At 38.9% G+C, this 13,204-nt stretch overlaps 1 pseudogene; it reads left to right on the forward strand.

The window, feature by feature from the left end:
• The window catches only part of LOC134384126 (cytochrome P450 4X1-like), a 93,677-nt pseudogene that overhangs the window by 77,229 nt on the left and 3,244 nt on the right, over positions 1-13,204 (forward strand).

Consider the following 13,204-nt stretch of genomic DNA (forward strand, 5'->3'; position numbering starts at 1 on the left):
TGACTGCCCCTAGGAGGCTTGCCCCACCTACCTGTGGGGAGGGTGAAGGGCAAGGACAGAGCTTGGACCTCAGCATCCAGAGTTGATTAACCCTAGAGGATCCACTAGGGAAACAGTGAGAGAAAAGCTTTATGAGTTGACAGTGGCAATGTCCATGCATACACCTACTCTCCCCTGCCATATTACTCACAAATATTTAATGAGCACCTACTATGTTCCATGCAGTGTGCTAGGTGGTGGGGCAGGGCTGCAAGGAAAACAGATATGAAATCTAAGCTCAGGAAATTTTCATTCTGCCTTGCTACATTGAAATAATGTTCATTGAGAACCACTTTTTTTGTTACATGATCAAATAGAATTGTCCATATGATATGTACATTTAAACCCTAATATTAGCCAACTCTTTGATGAACATTCACTTTTATCTTATTACAAAAATAATATTAGTTTAGTTACCACTCACCACCTCTTTCAACTATATGTTGGGTGAGGAGTGGGAATTATGTCATTTCTATTAACTGGACAATGACATAGAGGAACATATGCTAATACAGCAGCCCTTCTAGCACTTTTATCTCATCCCATTGGAGAGATTGGTTTTGTAAACCAAAGCCTGATTCCTTCTCCATTAAAATATATAATTTAAATAAATTTTTATACTTAATATTAATTATGACCTTTTCCCATTTATAGGTCTCCTTTTAGCGGCAACTGGAAAATCTGCTCACTTCACAGTGCACGCCTACTTCCATGATCAATAAAAGGTCCTATAGCAATTTCAGTCCCACTTCATCAGGTAGCATAGTTGTAGCAAGAGTATTTTTACTAATTACCTTTTGTCCTATGGTAGAAAATAATTATATAATTAAAACTTTTACACTCTGCTTAGGAGCCCTTACTACACTGTTTAGGGCAATGTGTGCTTTAACAAAAAATGGTATTTAAAACATTATTGACTTCTCAACCTTAAGTCAACTAGACTTACTAAAAGTACCTATTGGCATGAGTCAACCACACCTAGTATTTTTACATATCTCTACATGAACATTCTCTAAAGCTTTATTATTCTTATGTGCTGGATCCATTACTCATAATTTAAATGATGAGCAAGATCTTTAAAAAAATAGGACTGTTTAAAGCTCTGTCTTTTACCACACCTTTACTAAATATGGGAAGTCTCATACTAACAGCTATACCATTTCTGATGAGCTTCCTCTCTAAAGAAAGGACAACAGATATAAGGCAAAACTTTCAAAAATACCTTATGTTAAATACATGAAGTAACCTTAATCTAAATAATAAACCCTAACATCACCCCAAAATAAGACTTGTTAAAGTGGCAGAGCTTGGTAATTGTGTAAAATTTAGACCTTTATAAACAGAGGTGCAACTCTTCTTCCTAACAATATGATCATTATTAATCAACAATTATTAGTTATACATATTTAATTATCCATAGCATTCTTAATATTAGTTGTATGAAAAGTATTAAGACATATGCAACTTCCAGAAACTGGAAGAGGAAGGGAATAAATTTGCCCCTAAAGATTCCAGAGAGAATGTGGCCCTGCCAAAGCTTTGAGTTTGTCCCAATAATACTGATTTTAGACTCTGGCCTCCAGAACTAGGAGAGAATAAATTTTTATTGTTTTAAACAGCCAAGGAATCAATTTAACCAAGGAGATGAAAGATCTTTATAATGACAACTACAAATTACTGATGAAATAAATTAAAGAGGACACCAAAAGATGGAAAGACAGTCCATGCTCTTCAATTGGAAAAATTAACATTGTGAAAATGTCCATACTACCCAAAGCAATCTACAGGTTCAATGCAATCCCTGTCAAAATGCCAATGACATTCTCCATAGAAAAAGAAAAACAATCCTAACATTCATATGGAATAGCAAAAGACCCCAAATAGCCAAAGCGATCTTGAGCAAAAAATAAAGAATAAAAAATAAAATAAATAAATAAAGCCAGAAGCATAACACTCCCTGATTTCAAACTATACTACAAAGCTATAGTAACCAAAACAGCATGGTACTGGCATAAAAACAGACAGACCAATGGAACAGAATTGAGAACCCAGAAATCAACCCACATACTTACAGCCAACTGATCTTTGACAAAGGAAACAAGAACATACATTGGGGAAAAAACTGCCTCTTCAATAAATGGTGCTGGGAAAACTGGAAATCCATATGTAGAAAAATGAAACTAGACCAGTACCTCTCACCATATACCAAAATCAACTCAAAATGGATTAAAGATTTAAATATAAGACCTGAAACTATAAAACTCCTAAAAGAAAACATAGGAGAAGCACTTCAGGAAGTAGGAATGGGCAAAGACTTTATGAATATGACCCCAAAAGCACAGGCAACAAAAGAAAAAATAAACAAATAGGATTATATCAAGCCAAAAAGCTTCTGTACAGCAAAAGAAACAATTAACAGAGCAAAAAGACAACCTACAGAATGGTAGAATATATTTGCAAACTATGCATGTGACAAGGGATTAATATCCAGAATATACAAAGAACTTAAACAACTCAACAGTAAGAAAACAACAACCCAATTAAAAAATGGGCAAAGGAGCTGAATAGACATTTCTCATATGAAGGTATACAAGTGGCCAATAGACACATGAAAAAATGCTCAACATCACTCAGCATCAGGGTAATGCAAATCGAAATCACACTGAGATATCATCTCACCCCAGTTAGACTGGCCATTACCAAAAAGACAGAGAATAACACATGCTGGCGAGGATGTGGAGAAAGGAGAACCCTACTGCACTGTTGTTAGTGGGACTGTAAATCAGAGCTGCCATTATGGAAAACAGTATTGGGGCTCCTCAAACAACTACAGATAGAACTGCCATATGACTCAGCAATGGGATTGGTATATACCAAGATGAATGGAAATCATCATGTTGAAGGGATACCTGCACTCCCATGTTTATTGCAGCTCTATTTGCAATAGCCAAGAGCTGGAATCAACCTAACTGCCATTGATAGATGACTGGATAAGGAAAATGTGGTATATATACTCAATAGAATACTACTGTGCTATAAAAAAGGATGTAATTCTGCAATTCACAGTGACATTGATGAATTTAGAGAAAATTATGTTAAGTGAAATAAGCCAGGAACAGAAAGAGAAATATCTCATGTCCTCACTCATAAGTGGCAGCTAAAAGAAAGAAAGAAAGAGAGAGAGAGAAATGAAGAAGGAAAGAAAGGAAAGAAAGTAAGAAAGAATCACAATAATACATTAAACTTTCAAAAAAAAAAAGAGAACAGTACTGTGGTTATTAGAGGTGGGAAAGGGGGAGGGACATAGGGGTTGGTGAGAAACTAGTTAAAGGTCACAAAGATTGATTATGTTTTGTAAACATGAGTATACTAATTATCCTGATTTGATCACCACATATTGTACACAAGTATTGATATCCAATTCTGTATCCCACAAATATACATAATCAATTAAAAAAAATAAACCACCAAGTTTCTGGTAATTTATTATAATAGTTCTAGGAAACTAAGATAGGCAGGATAGTAATCACTTCTATGAATACCGCATAGAATTATTCATTTATTCACTTATTCATTTATTCAAAAACAAATATTTTTGAGCTCACAGTTTAGTGGCTAAAGCAGAAAAACGAATTAGTACACTAAAACCTGATACAGTATGTTCTGAAGGAGTTAATAGCAGGCTCAGGCCAACCTGAGGAAGAGAAAATAAACAAATAAAGAAGTCATTTAAGGATGAATAGAAGTTCACCAGTTCACGAATACTAGAAAAAGGAAATAGCACCGGCAAATCTGTGCAGATCATACATAAATGAACAAGAAATGGGACAAGTTCATCTTCACCTTACCACTCCTCTAACTTTTCTTAAATGATTATCTCCCCCATGGTTTTCTTCAAGACCAACAATTCAGAAAGTAAAACATAATATATTTCAGAAAGAATTCTTTGGAAGTCAGCTCTCTAAGGGAGCCCATTTCTCATACACCCAAACATTTATTCCCAACACCTTCCCTGTTTGCCCTACTTTGTGACAGGTGACTCATTACAGAATCCATGGGGCCAGAGTTATTTTCTTTCTTACGTAAATCCTGTGCTCCTGTCCAAACCAAAGGGTAGAGGCTTGTAACAGCGTAAACTCCATTCTACCTATCTCCCTAATTCTGTGGTTACTTTCTACCATCCCATCACTCCCATCTCCCAGGAATTCCTGGACCCTGACTCTTTCCCTTGCTTGGCCCAGTATCTGCTTTTTACCCACAGCAGGAAAGGTAATAGTGCAAAGAGCTTCAGAGTCAGAGAGTCTGGGTTTGAGTTCTGACTCCCTGAGACCTCAATTTCTTCATTATAATGTGGTAATAGCTAATATTAAGTGAGAGCTAACTATGTTCTGAGCAAAAAAACCACACAAAAGAGCATTTTAAAAAATCCCCACGCTATAGGTGAGAAAACAAAAGCACAAAGAGGGTAGCTGCTTGTCCAGAGTTACCCAGTTAGGAAGAGGTACAGCCAGGACTTTAACCCAGGTAGTCTGGCTCCAGAGACTTTGCTGTTAACCATTCAAATAAAAGAGAAGATTCAGTTGAGCCCCCATCCAGATGGCAGCACCCAATCTTTCCAGGGGGCATTTCATGTTTGCTATGTTTTACCCAGTGTTTCCAAGTAGCAGAAAGATGCGTCAGATTATCAACTCCACATACTGGCATAAATGAAAGCCTCACTTTCCAGGACAGTTCTTGTGAGAAAGTGTGTGGCAAACCATGAGGCTAGATGTAGCATAGTCATTGCAAATGAGGTTGATGGAGAAATTTTAAGGACATGAGTAAATCTTATAATAAAGTGATAAAAGCAGAATATAGAGTAAGTATGATCTTACCTCTCAGAAAAATTGTACTTGGCATTGTCAAGATTTACAGACAAATAAAATCTTTCCCATTCATTTGGTGTCCAGACTCTTTAACTAGACTCTTGGAAGGTTGTAATTAGGCATTCCATGTCCTTATACTTCCCATGAAACAGAGCACTGTGTCCATTGATGGTGTCTCATAAATTCTTACTGATTTGATGAATGAGCGAGAGAGAGAGAATGGGTACAGCCAAAGTTTAACTGGTTAGATCAACATTGTTAATAGATTAGGTTCAGTTTTGGATGCCACATTTTTTTAAAAAAAGATATTTTTATTGCTGTATATTCCCTGGTTAAGTGTACAGGCAAACAAACTCAGAGAGGGAGGAAGTTAAACCCAATGATGGCAGCTTGAAGCAGTTACTCCTGCGGGTAGATGACCCCAGGAACTTGTTCTCTGGTTTGATACAATGAGTTTGATCCTGATGCAATTTTACATATCTTGTTTACCTCTATAAAAACTGTATCTCTTAGGCACAAGCTTTTAAAATTCAAATGTTTATTTTCTTTTACCTTTGAGGGAAGGCACAGTACTCTCATGTTTATTTTTGGCCAGGAACATTCTGCACCACCACTTCCTCCTGGAATGAGAGGCAGAGGTGATTCTGAGAGGGTGAGGTTTCCCTAACTTAGTATTCTGCACAGTGCTGGCATGCAGCAAAACCTCAAAAAATGTCCTCCTGTACTTGCATAGGGCTTAACCTTTGTAAAGCACAATCACAGCAACTCCTCAATGTACCAGGTGTTAATAACCTTATTTTACAGACAAGAGAACATGTTAAATGGCTTTCTAAAGCTCACAAAGTCAGTCAGTCAGAATCAGGACCATCATCTCAAATTTCTAATTCCAGTTTTATTAATATCTGACTATCATTCATTTAATATAATACTTGCTATGTGCTGGGGCGTGGAGCCAAGTGATTTCACATATTATCTTCTATCCTTACAATACGCTGGTATAGAGCACACACTACCCTCTGGAAGATCTCTCCAACCTCATCTCAGTTGACTATCCTACCATGGGGCGGCTCTTGAAGGACACCATGATTTTTCCCACCCCAGAGCCTTTGTTCTTGCTGTTGCCTTAACCTGGAATGTCCATCCCCTATTTTTCACGTGGCCAGATCCTTATTATTCTTTGAGTTTCACCTTATATGTCATCTCTAACAAAAAGCCTTCTTGGGTCACCCTATGTAAGCAGATCCTCCTGTTAGTCTCTCTCATAGTACAGTCTTTATTTCCTTTTCAGCACTTACTACTGGCTGTGATTATTACATTTAATTGCCTACTTTTCTATTATCAATCTTCCCCATAGAATTAAAGGGTAGAACAATGTCTGTGTCATTCCCCAGAGACTTCTAGAACAGAGCCCTCTTCTTGTGGGTCCTCAATAAGAATGTATTGCAGGACTCAACGGGGGCGGCATCAAGGTGATTTCTCTATTGCACAATAAGTAGATCTTTCTTTCATAATGAAAAAGCTTCAATGCATGCAGAAGAAAGCTTTTTTTGGGTGTAGTACAGGTTGGAAGGTTGGTGGCAGGCACCAGATGAGAGAAAGGCAGCCAGTTAGGGGTTGTGGAGCTAACCCAGGTGTGAGGAAAAGGTGGCCTGGACTGAGAGCAGTGACTGTGGGGCTGGAGAGGGCCTGAGCCCAGGGATGTTCAGGAGAGGGGATGTAGGAGGAGGGAGGGAAGCTCCCAGGGCCTGCCTGGCCAGCCTCCTCCCTCCCCTTCCCAGGGACTTGGTGCTGGTTGGTGACTCTGGGTTTCTGAGTGGCTCTGGCCTTCTGTCATCATTTCAGATGCAGCAAATGGGGAGTCCAAACAAAGTGGTGTCCTGGGCCTTCCAGTCCCCCTATGACCACTGCTATGGATTGAATTATGTCCTCCAAAGTTTTATGTATTAGAAACTTAATCCCCAATCTGACAGAGTCAAGTGGGGGGGGGAAATCCTATTAGGGTAATTGAAAGGTGGGGCCTTGCATAGGTGATTAGATTGTGAGAACTATACCCTAGTAAGGGAATTAATTCATTGGTGATATAATGGTGGTAATGGGCGTGGTTCTGATGGCTTTATAAGGAGAGCCAGTGAGGAAGCGAGTCTCTCTTTTGGTCAGCCATTTCACCATGTGATACCGTACATCACTCAAGTTGCAACCAAGAACAAAGCCCTCCCAGACTGGTTCCCTGGACTACAGGGTTGAGATTTCCGAAAACTAAATCCAGAGTCTCATCCTGCCAGTGTCTGAATTACAAAACAAATTGAATTCCCAACTTTGCAGGATGTCTTCTATTAACATGAAAGCATTAATTGGGAAGTAATGGGAATTTTGTAATTGGGAAGTAAAGGGAAGGAATGGGAACACTGGAATGGGGACATATGGGAATATCCCAATGAAGCTGGGACATCAACTCTCTAAGTTCTGCTCAGTCTTCTTTGCCAATTGCTGAGTGTATCTATTCCAGTTTATGCATTCCAGAATCAAAAAAATAACCTCCTGAAGGATTGGGTGTATGGCAGCACCTAGGCAGCAATGTCTTACAGGGCTGAAGTAAGGGTCTCCCAGGAGGTTGTATGTGATTAGTGATGTTGAGAATTTTTTCATATGTCTCTTGGCCATTTGTATGTATTCTTTTGAGAAATGTCTACTAAGATTCTTGGTCCATTTCTCAATTGGGTTATTAGGATTTTTTGGTCTCGAGTTGTTTAAGTTCCTTATATATATATATTCTTGATATTAACCCTGTGTCAGATGTACTATTTACAAATACTTTCTCTCATTCTGTATGTTGTCTTTTCACTCTGTTAATGTTTTTTTTTGATGTGCAAAGACTTTTTAATTTGATGCAATCCCATTTGTGTATTTTTGCTTTTACTGCTTGTGCTTTTTAAGTCTTATTTTAAAAATCTTTATCAAGCTCCATGTTGCAGGTGATTCCCACTATGTTCCTTCTGGTAGTTTCATAGTTTTGGGTTTTATATTTAAATCTTTAATCCATTTTGAGTTGACTCTTGTATATGGTGAGAGGTAGGGGTCTAGTCTAACTCTTCTGCATGTGGATATCCAATTTCCCCAGCACTGTTTACTGAAGAGACTGTCTTTCCCCCAATGTGTGTTCTTGGCACCTTTGTCAAAGATCAGTACGTAGGTGAATTTACTTCTGGCATCTCTATTCTGTTCCATTGATCTATGTGTCTGTTTTTATATGAGTACCATGCAGTTTTGATTACTACAGCTTTGTAGTATAATTTGAAGTCAGGTAGTTTAATGCCTCCTGCTTTCTTTTTCTCAGAATTACTTTGGCTACATGGGGTCTTTTTTGGTTCCATATGAATTTTAGGATGGTTTTTTCTATTTCAGTGAAGAATGAAATTGGTATTTTTGGTAGGGATTGCACTAAATCTGTAGATCACTTTGGGTAGAATGGACATTTTAACAATATTAATTCTTCCAATCCATGAATAAAGGATATATTTCCATTTATTTATGTCATCTTCAATTTCTTACTTCAAAGTTTTATAGTTTTCATTATAGATGACTTTTGCCTCCTTGTTTATTCTTAGGTATCTTTTTTTTTTTTTTGGTAATTATTGTAAAACAAATTATTTTCTTGATTTCTTTTTTCAGATAGTTTACTATTATTATATAGAAGTGGCACTGACGTGTGTTGATTTTGTATTCTGCAAATTTACTGAATTTATTAGTTCCAGTCATTTTTGGTGAAGTCTTTAGGATTTTCTATACATAAGATCATTCATCTGAAAACAGGGACAGTTTGACTTCTTCCTTTCCAAGTTGGATTGCTTTTCTTTCTTTCTCTTGTCTAATTGCTCTCACTAGAACTTCCAGTACTCTATTGAATAGAAGTGGTAAAAGTGGGCATTCTTGTCTTGTTCCTGATCTAAGAGAGATTTCAGCTTTTCCCCATTCAGTATGGAGTTATCTGTGGGTTGGACATATATGGCTTCTATTGTATTGTTGTACATACCTTCTATACCTTGTTTGTTAAGAGGTTTTATCATGAAGAAATGTTGAATTTTGTCAAATGCTTTATCAGCATCAATTGAAATGATCATATGGTTTTTGTCTTTCTTTGTTAATGTGATGTATTGCATTTATTGATTTGCATAAAGTGGAACTATGCCAGAGAGAGAAAGGCTGAAGAAGTGCAAGATTTGCAGGTGCTCCACAGCCTTCTGTTCTTATCTTTGGGGTTGCAGGTGTCACTCCCTTTATCTTACTACATAGCATTCTGTTCCTGTCCCTCTTTCAGTCACTAAATGACTTGGGCAGGGGGTAAATTGTAACTTTTGAAACCATATCTCTGAAGGCCATGAGGATAAGGTGAGTTCTGACTAGCATTCCTAAACTCCACCTCTGGACAGCCAAGTGATCCCCATAGTCTTATTTGCCAGTCTTCTGTGGGGAGACTATGGCTGGGTGCTGGGAGTTGACTTGCATTGCTAAACCACAGCGGCATTATAAGCAGCAGCAAGAGCTGCAGGCTGGGTGGGCCCATTTTGATGTTCTGGGGGGGAATGTGCCCTGGGAACTTCTGGTCCCCCATGTTTCTGGAAGTCTCTTATATTTCTCTGTATCTCTAAACCTGGCACATGTAATAGGTACTCAGAAAATACTTGTTTGTTTGTTGTTTGTGAATGAATAAGTGAATAAATATTCACATACTTGGAAACCACCTCTCTCGGTAGTCAGTGGGTGCTTGCCACTGCCTTGATTGTGGGAATGTTAGCAAAAAAGAGACTGCAGCATTTCGGGAACTAGATTTCAAGATACTCAACTTTTTAGTGGCCCTAAACTATCCAGAGAACACTTCATGGGTTACAGTTGCTTACTGATAACAAAGGAAATTGCGAGCCAGAGTTTTCCACCTCATCTGAGGATAAGAACACAAGGAAGAATTTGCCAGCCTTAAGATTTCTTTGCAGGTGGGGATGACCCCTTGATTATTCTTAAGTGTGTGGACATGCACATTCAAACACATGCATGCAGGTGCCCCCCACTTTATACAAGAAGTAGGGTTAAATGAATTTTATTTTTGGTGATTTAGAGGAACTCTTTAAATGAGCCATTATTAATTTGCTTATAAAAGAAAAATGTCCTTCTCCGATGGAATTATTTGTACTGTAATTTATAAATGTTTGAAGGTGAGAGTTTTGTACTTGAATTTGCTTCAAGCTTCACATACCTATGTAAACAGGCGTTCTACTGTTTTATCAGGAAAGACTTATATTTTCTTGTAGATAGAGTTGGCAGGTTTTTAGAGGGAAGCATTTAAGACTAAGTCATGGGAAAGAATCAATGACCAATGATTAGAGAGAGGAATAGGGAGAAGGAACGGTGAGCTGGATGGTGGGTCATGTTCAATTGACTAACTGCATCCCACATAGAAAAGACATCTCTTTTGGCTTGCAGACCCCATTCCTCATCTAAGTGTGTGATATTGGCAGGCTGGCAGGTGAGAGTGTGACTTGGCTCACTTCACACTCTGTTGGGAAAATAGCTCACAGTATATGTCATTCCACAGTGACTTGGTCTAGGGGTACAACATATACCTCTATTAAGAAGATAAATACAGTCACCTTGTTTAGAAAATTATCCCTCAAGCTTAGAAATCTCTAAGAGAGCATGATCACTCACTTCCAGAAAAGGGGTCAGGCTTCTCTGTGCAACCTTATCCAGGCCCTGAACTCAGATTGTGTCTGTAAGAGGAGACATTCCAGCCTGGCTGGTTCTCTAATTTTCTTTACTTTTTCCAGTGCAGTTTCTTCAGGATGATAAAATGGAGAAGCTTGAGGAAGTTGTTGAAAAATATCCTTATGCCTTCCCTTGCTGGGTTGGGCCCTCATGCATTTTTCTTTATCTATGACCCAGATTATGCAAAGACATTTCTGAGCAGAACAGGTAAGAAAAGGGGCAAATGTCAGGGACCTAATTCTCCGAGAAGTGAAATGCACAGAACCCAGAATTCTGAAGCAAAGATTAGTGTTAGGCCTTTAAGAGACACTGGAGCATGCATAGCAAGTTGGCAGGTTTCCTACCTGTACTGAAGGGGATTCTCACATCCTCCCCAGTCCCTTGTTTATTTCAGGACTCCAAGGTCCCTTTGTAGTCAGTGTATGTTAAAGCCCAGCTGGCATTATCAAACTCAACAGGGGCTTCCTTTGCCTCTCTTGGTTTTGTGACTTCAGTGTCAGCAACACATCCCATCCTCGGCCCTCAGGCGATCTGTTTCTGTTGGAGGAAGTGTGAACAAGGGAAGAATCTGGGTTTGTGTACCCCTCTCCCTCATGGGTCTTGCTGTTCTCTGTTATATGAACCAAGACTTGTGGTTTCTCTGGGCTGCCAAGGGCTGCAGGGAGTGAGCTCTGGGCTCCCTTTGCTCACTATTTGTGGGTAGTGCAGCCAAATGAAGAAAACTTTCACTGACTTTAATGGGTAATGAAGGATCCCTCTGAGGCTATCTTTTGTTTCCTCTGCTTGACTCTGCAGATCTCAAGTCCCAGTACGTGTACAAGTTCAAAAATTCAGGTCTTGGTATGTATGCGTGATTAAGAGGGTAAACCACTCTCACTTGAAGTCCTCTTTTCATAGTAGACAATTCCTGAGAATCATAAATCTAAATGCAAAAGCATTAAAAGTAAGGTAGATTTATACTGAAAGTTATCTAATGGGAAAGTCAAAGAGGAACTCTAAGGTCAACACAGCACAGCTTCTAAGAAAGCCCTCTCATCAGTTTCTCTCCCTGGGTCCCGTTCTCAAGGCAGCATATGTGTGAATCTGTCTCTCCTTTAAAACTGCAGGGTGGCCATTCCCATTCTTCACTACTGCTATTATTATTGTTTCTTTTTTCTTGTTTCCTTACATCTTTTTCTTTCTTTTTGGAATTTCTTCATTTCTATATGGAAATCAGTAAAATTTTGCTCCAAAATACAGTTTGGCAATATTTTGTGAGCAGATAAATTAGTCTCTTTAGTCATAATACTTGGCATTTATATTAGGAAAGGAAGGAATTAAGTGAAAGAATAGAGACTTGAATTCAGAACCCCTTAGATTTGAATCCTGTCCCCACCCCCACTGACTAGATGAATGTAATCTTGGGGAAGTCATTTAATCTCTCTATGCCTCAGTTTCCTCATCTTTAAAAATGAGGGTGAGAGTCACACTGCTGGGTTGTTGTGGGGATTAAGTGACACATATTTTCAGCACTTAGTGTAATGGGCAGCACTGCACCAGCTCTAGATGATGCATCAGAGACTGGCATGTTGTAAGCGCTCAGAGAATGTTGTCAATAATGTTGTTTTAGTCTGTTTTGTGTTGCTATAACAGAATACCTGAAACTGGGTAATTTATAAAGAACAGAAGTTTATTTGGCTTATGATTCTGGGACAGCTGCATCTGGTGTGGGCCTCAGGCTACTTTTACTCATGATGGAAAGTGGCAGGCAGCCAGCGGGTACAAACAGATCACATGCGGAGAGGAAGCAAGAGTGAGAGAGGAGGTGTCAGGGTCTTTTAAACAACTAGCTCTCATGGGAACTAATAGAGCAAGAACTCACTCAGGCCCCCCACCCCCAGGGAGAGCATTAATCCATTCATGAGCGGTCCTCCCCTATGACTCAAATAGCCTCTAACACTGCTACATTGGGGATCAGATTTCCACATGAGTTTTGGTGGGGACAACACATCCAAACTCTATCATATGTATTAATAAGCTTTAAAGTTCTTTTAAGGCCAGATCTGTAACGACTACTCTGACAACAGACGATTGTGAAGCGTTGATAAGTCTTTTCCACTTTGTATCATTCACAGACCAGGGGTCAAGAAGAGATATCTGGGGACAGAGTGGACACTCTTGTCTAGTTCCTTGTGAATTTGTGTTTATGGTTGTATTAGTCCATTTCTGTTGCTTATAAAAAAATACTCAGAACTGGGTGATTTATAAGAAAATAAAATTTATTCCTTACAGTTTCTGAGGCTGAGATGTTCAAAGTCCAGGGAACACATTTGGTGAGGGTCTTGGTGGTGTCTTCAGTGATGCCGGGTATCACATTGTGAAATGGCAGAGCAGAGAGAGTAGCCTCCTTATTCACTCTTTTTAAAGCCCTTAGAACCATGCCCCTGGCCACCATTATTAATCCATTCACTATTGCAAGGTCCTACAATCCAATCAGCTCTTCAAGGCTCCACCTTTCAATTACCACAGTAGGATTTCCCCCTTTAACAGTCACAATAGGGGCT

Source organism: Cynocephalus volans, chromosome 8 (assembly GCF_027409185.1).
Source record: "Cynocephalus volans isolate mCynVol1 chromosome 8, mCynVol1.pri, whole genome shotgun sequence".
NCBI classification, from domain to species: Eukaryota; Metazoa; Chordata; class Mammalia; order Dermoptera; family Cynocephalidae; genus Cynocephalus; species Cynocephalus volans.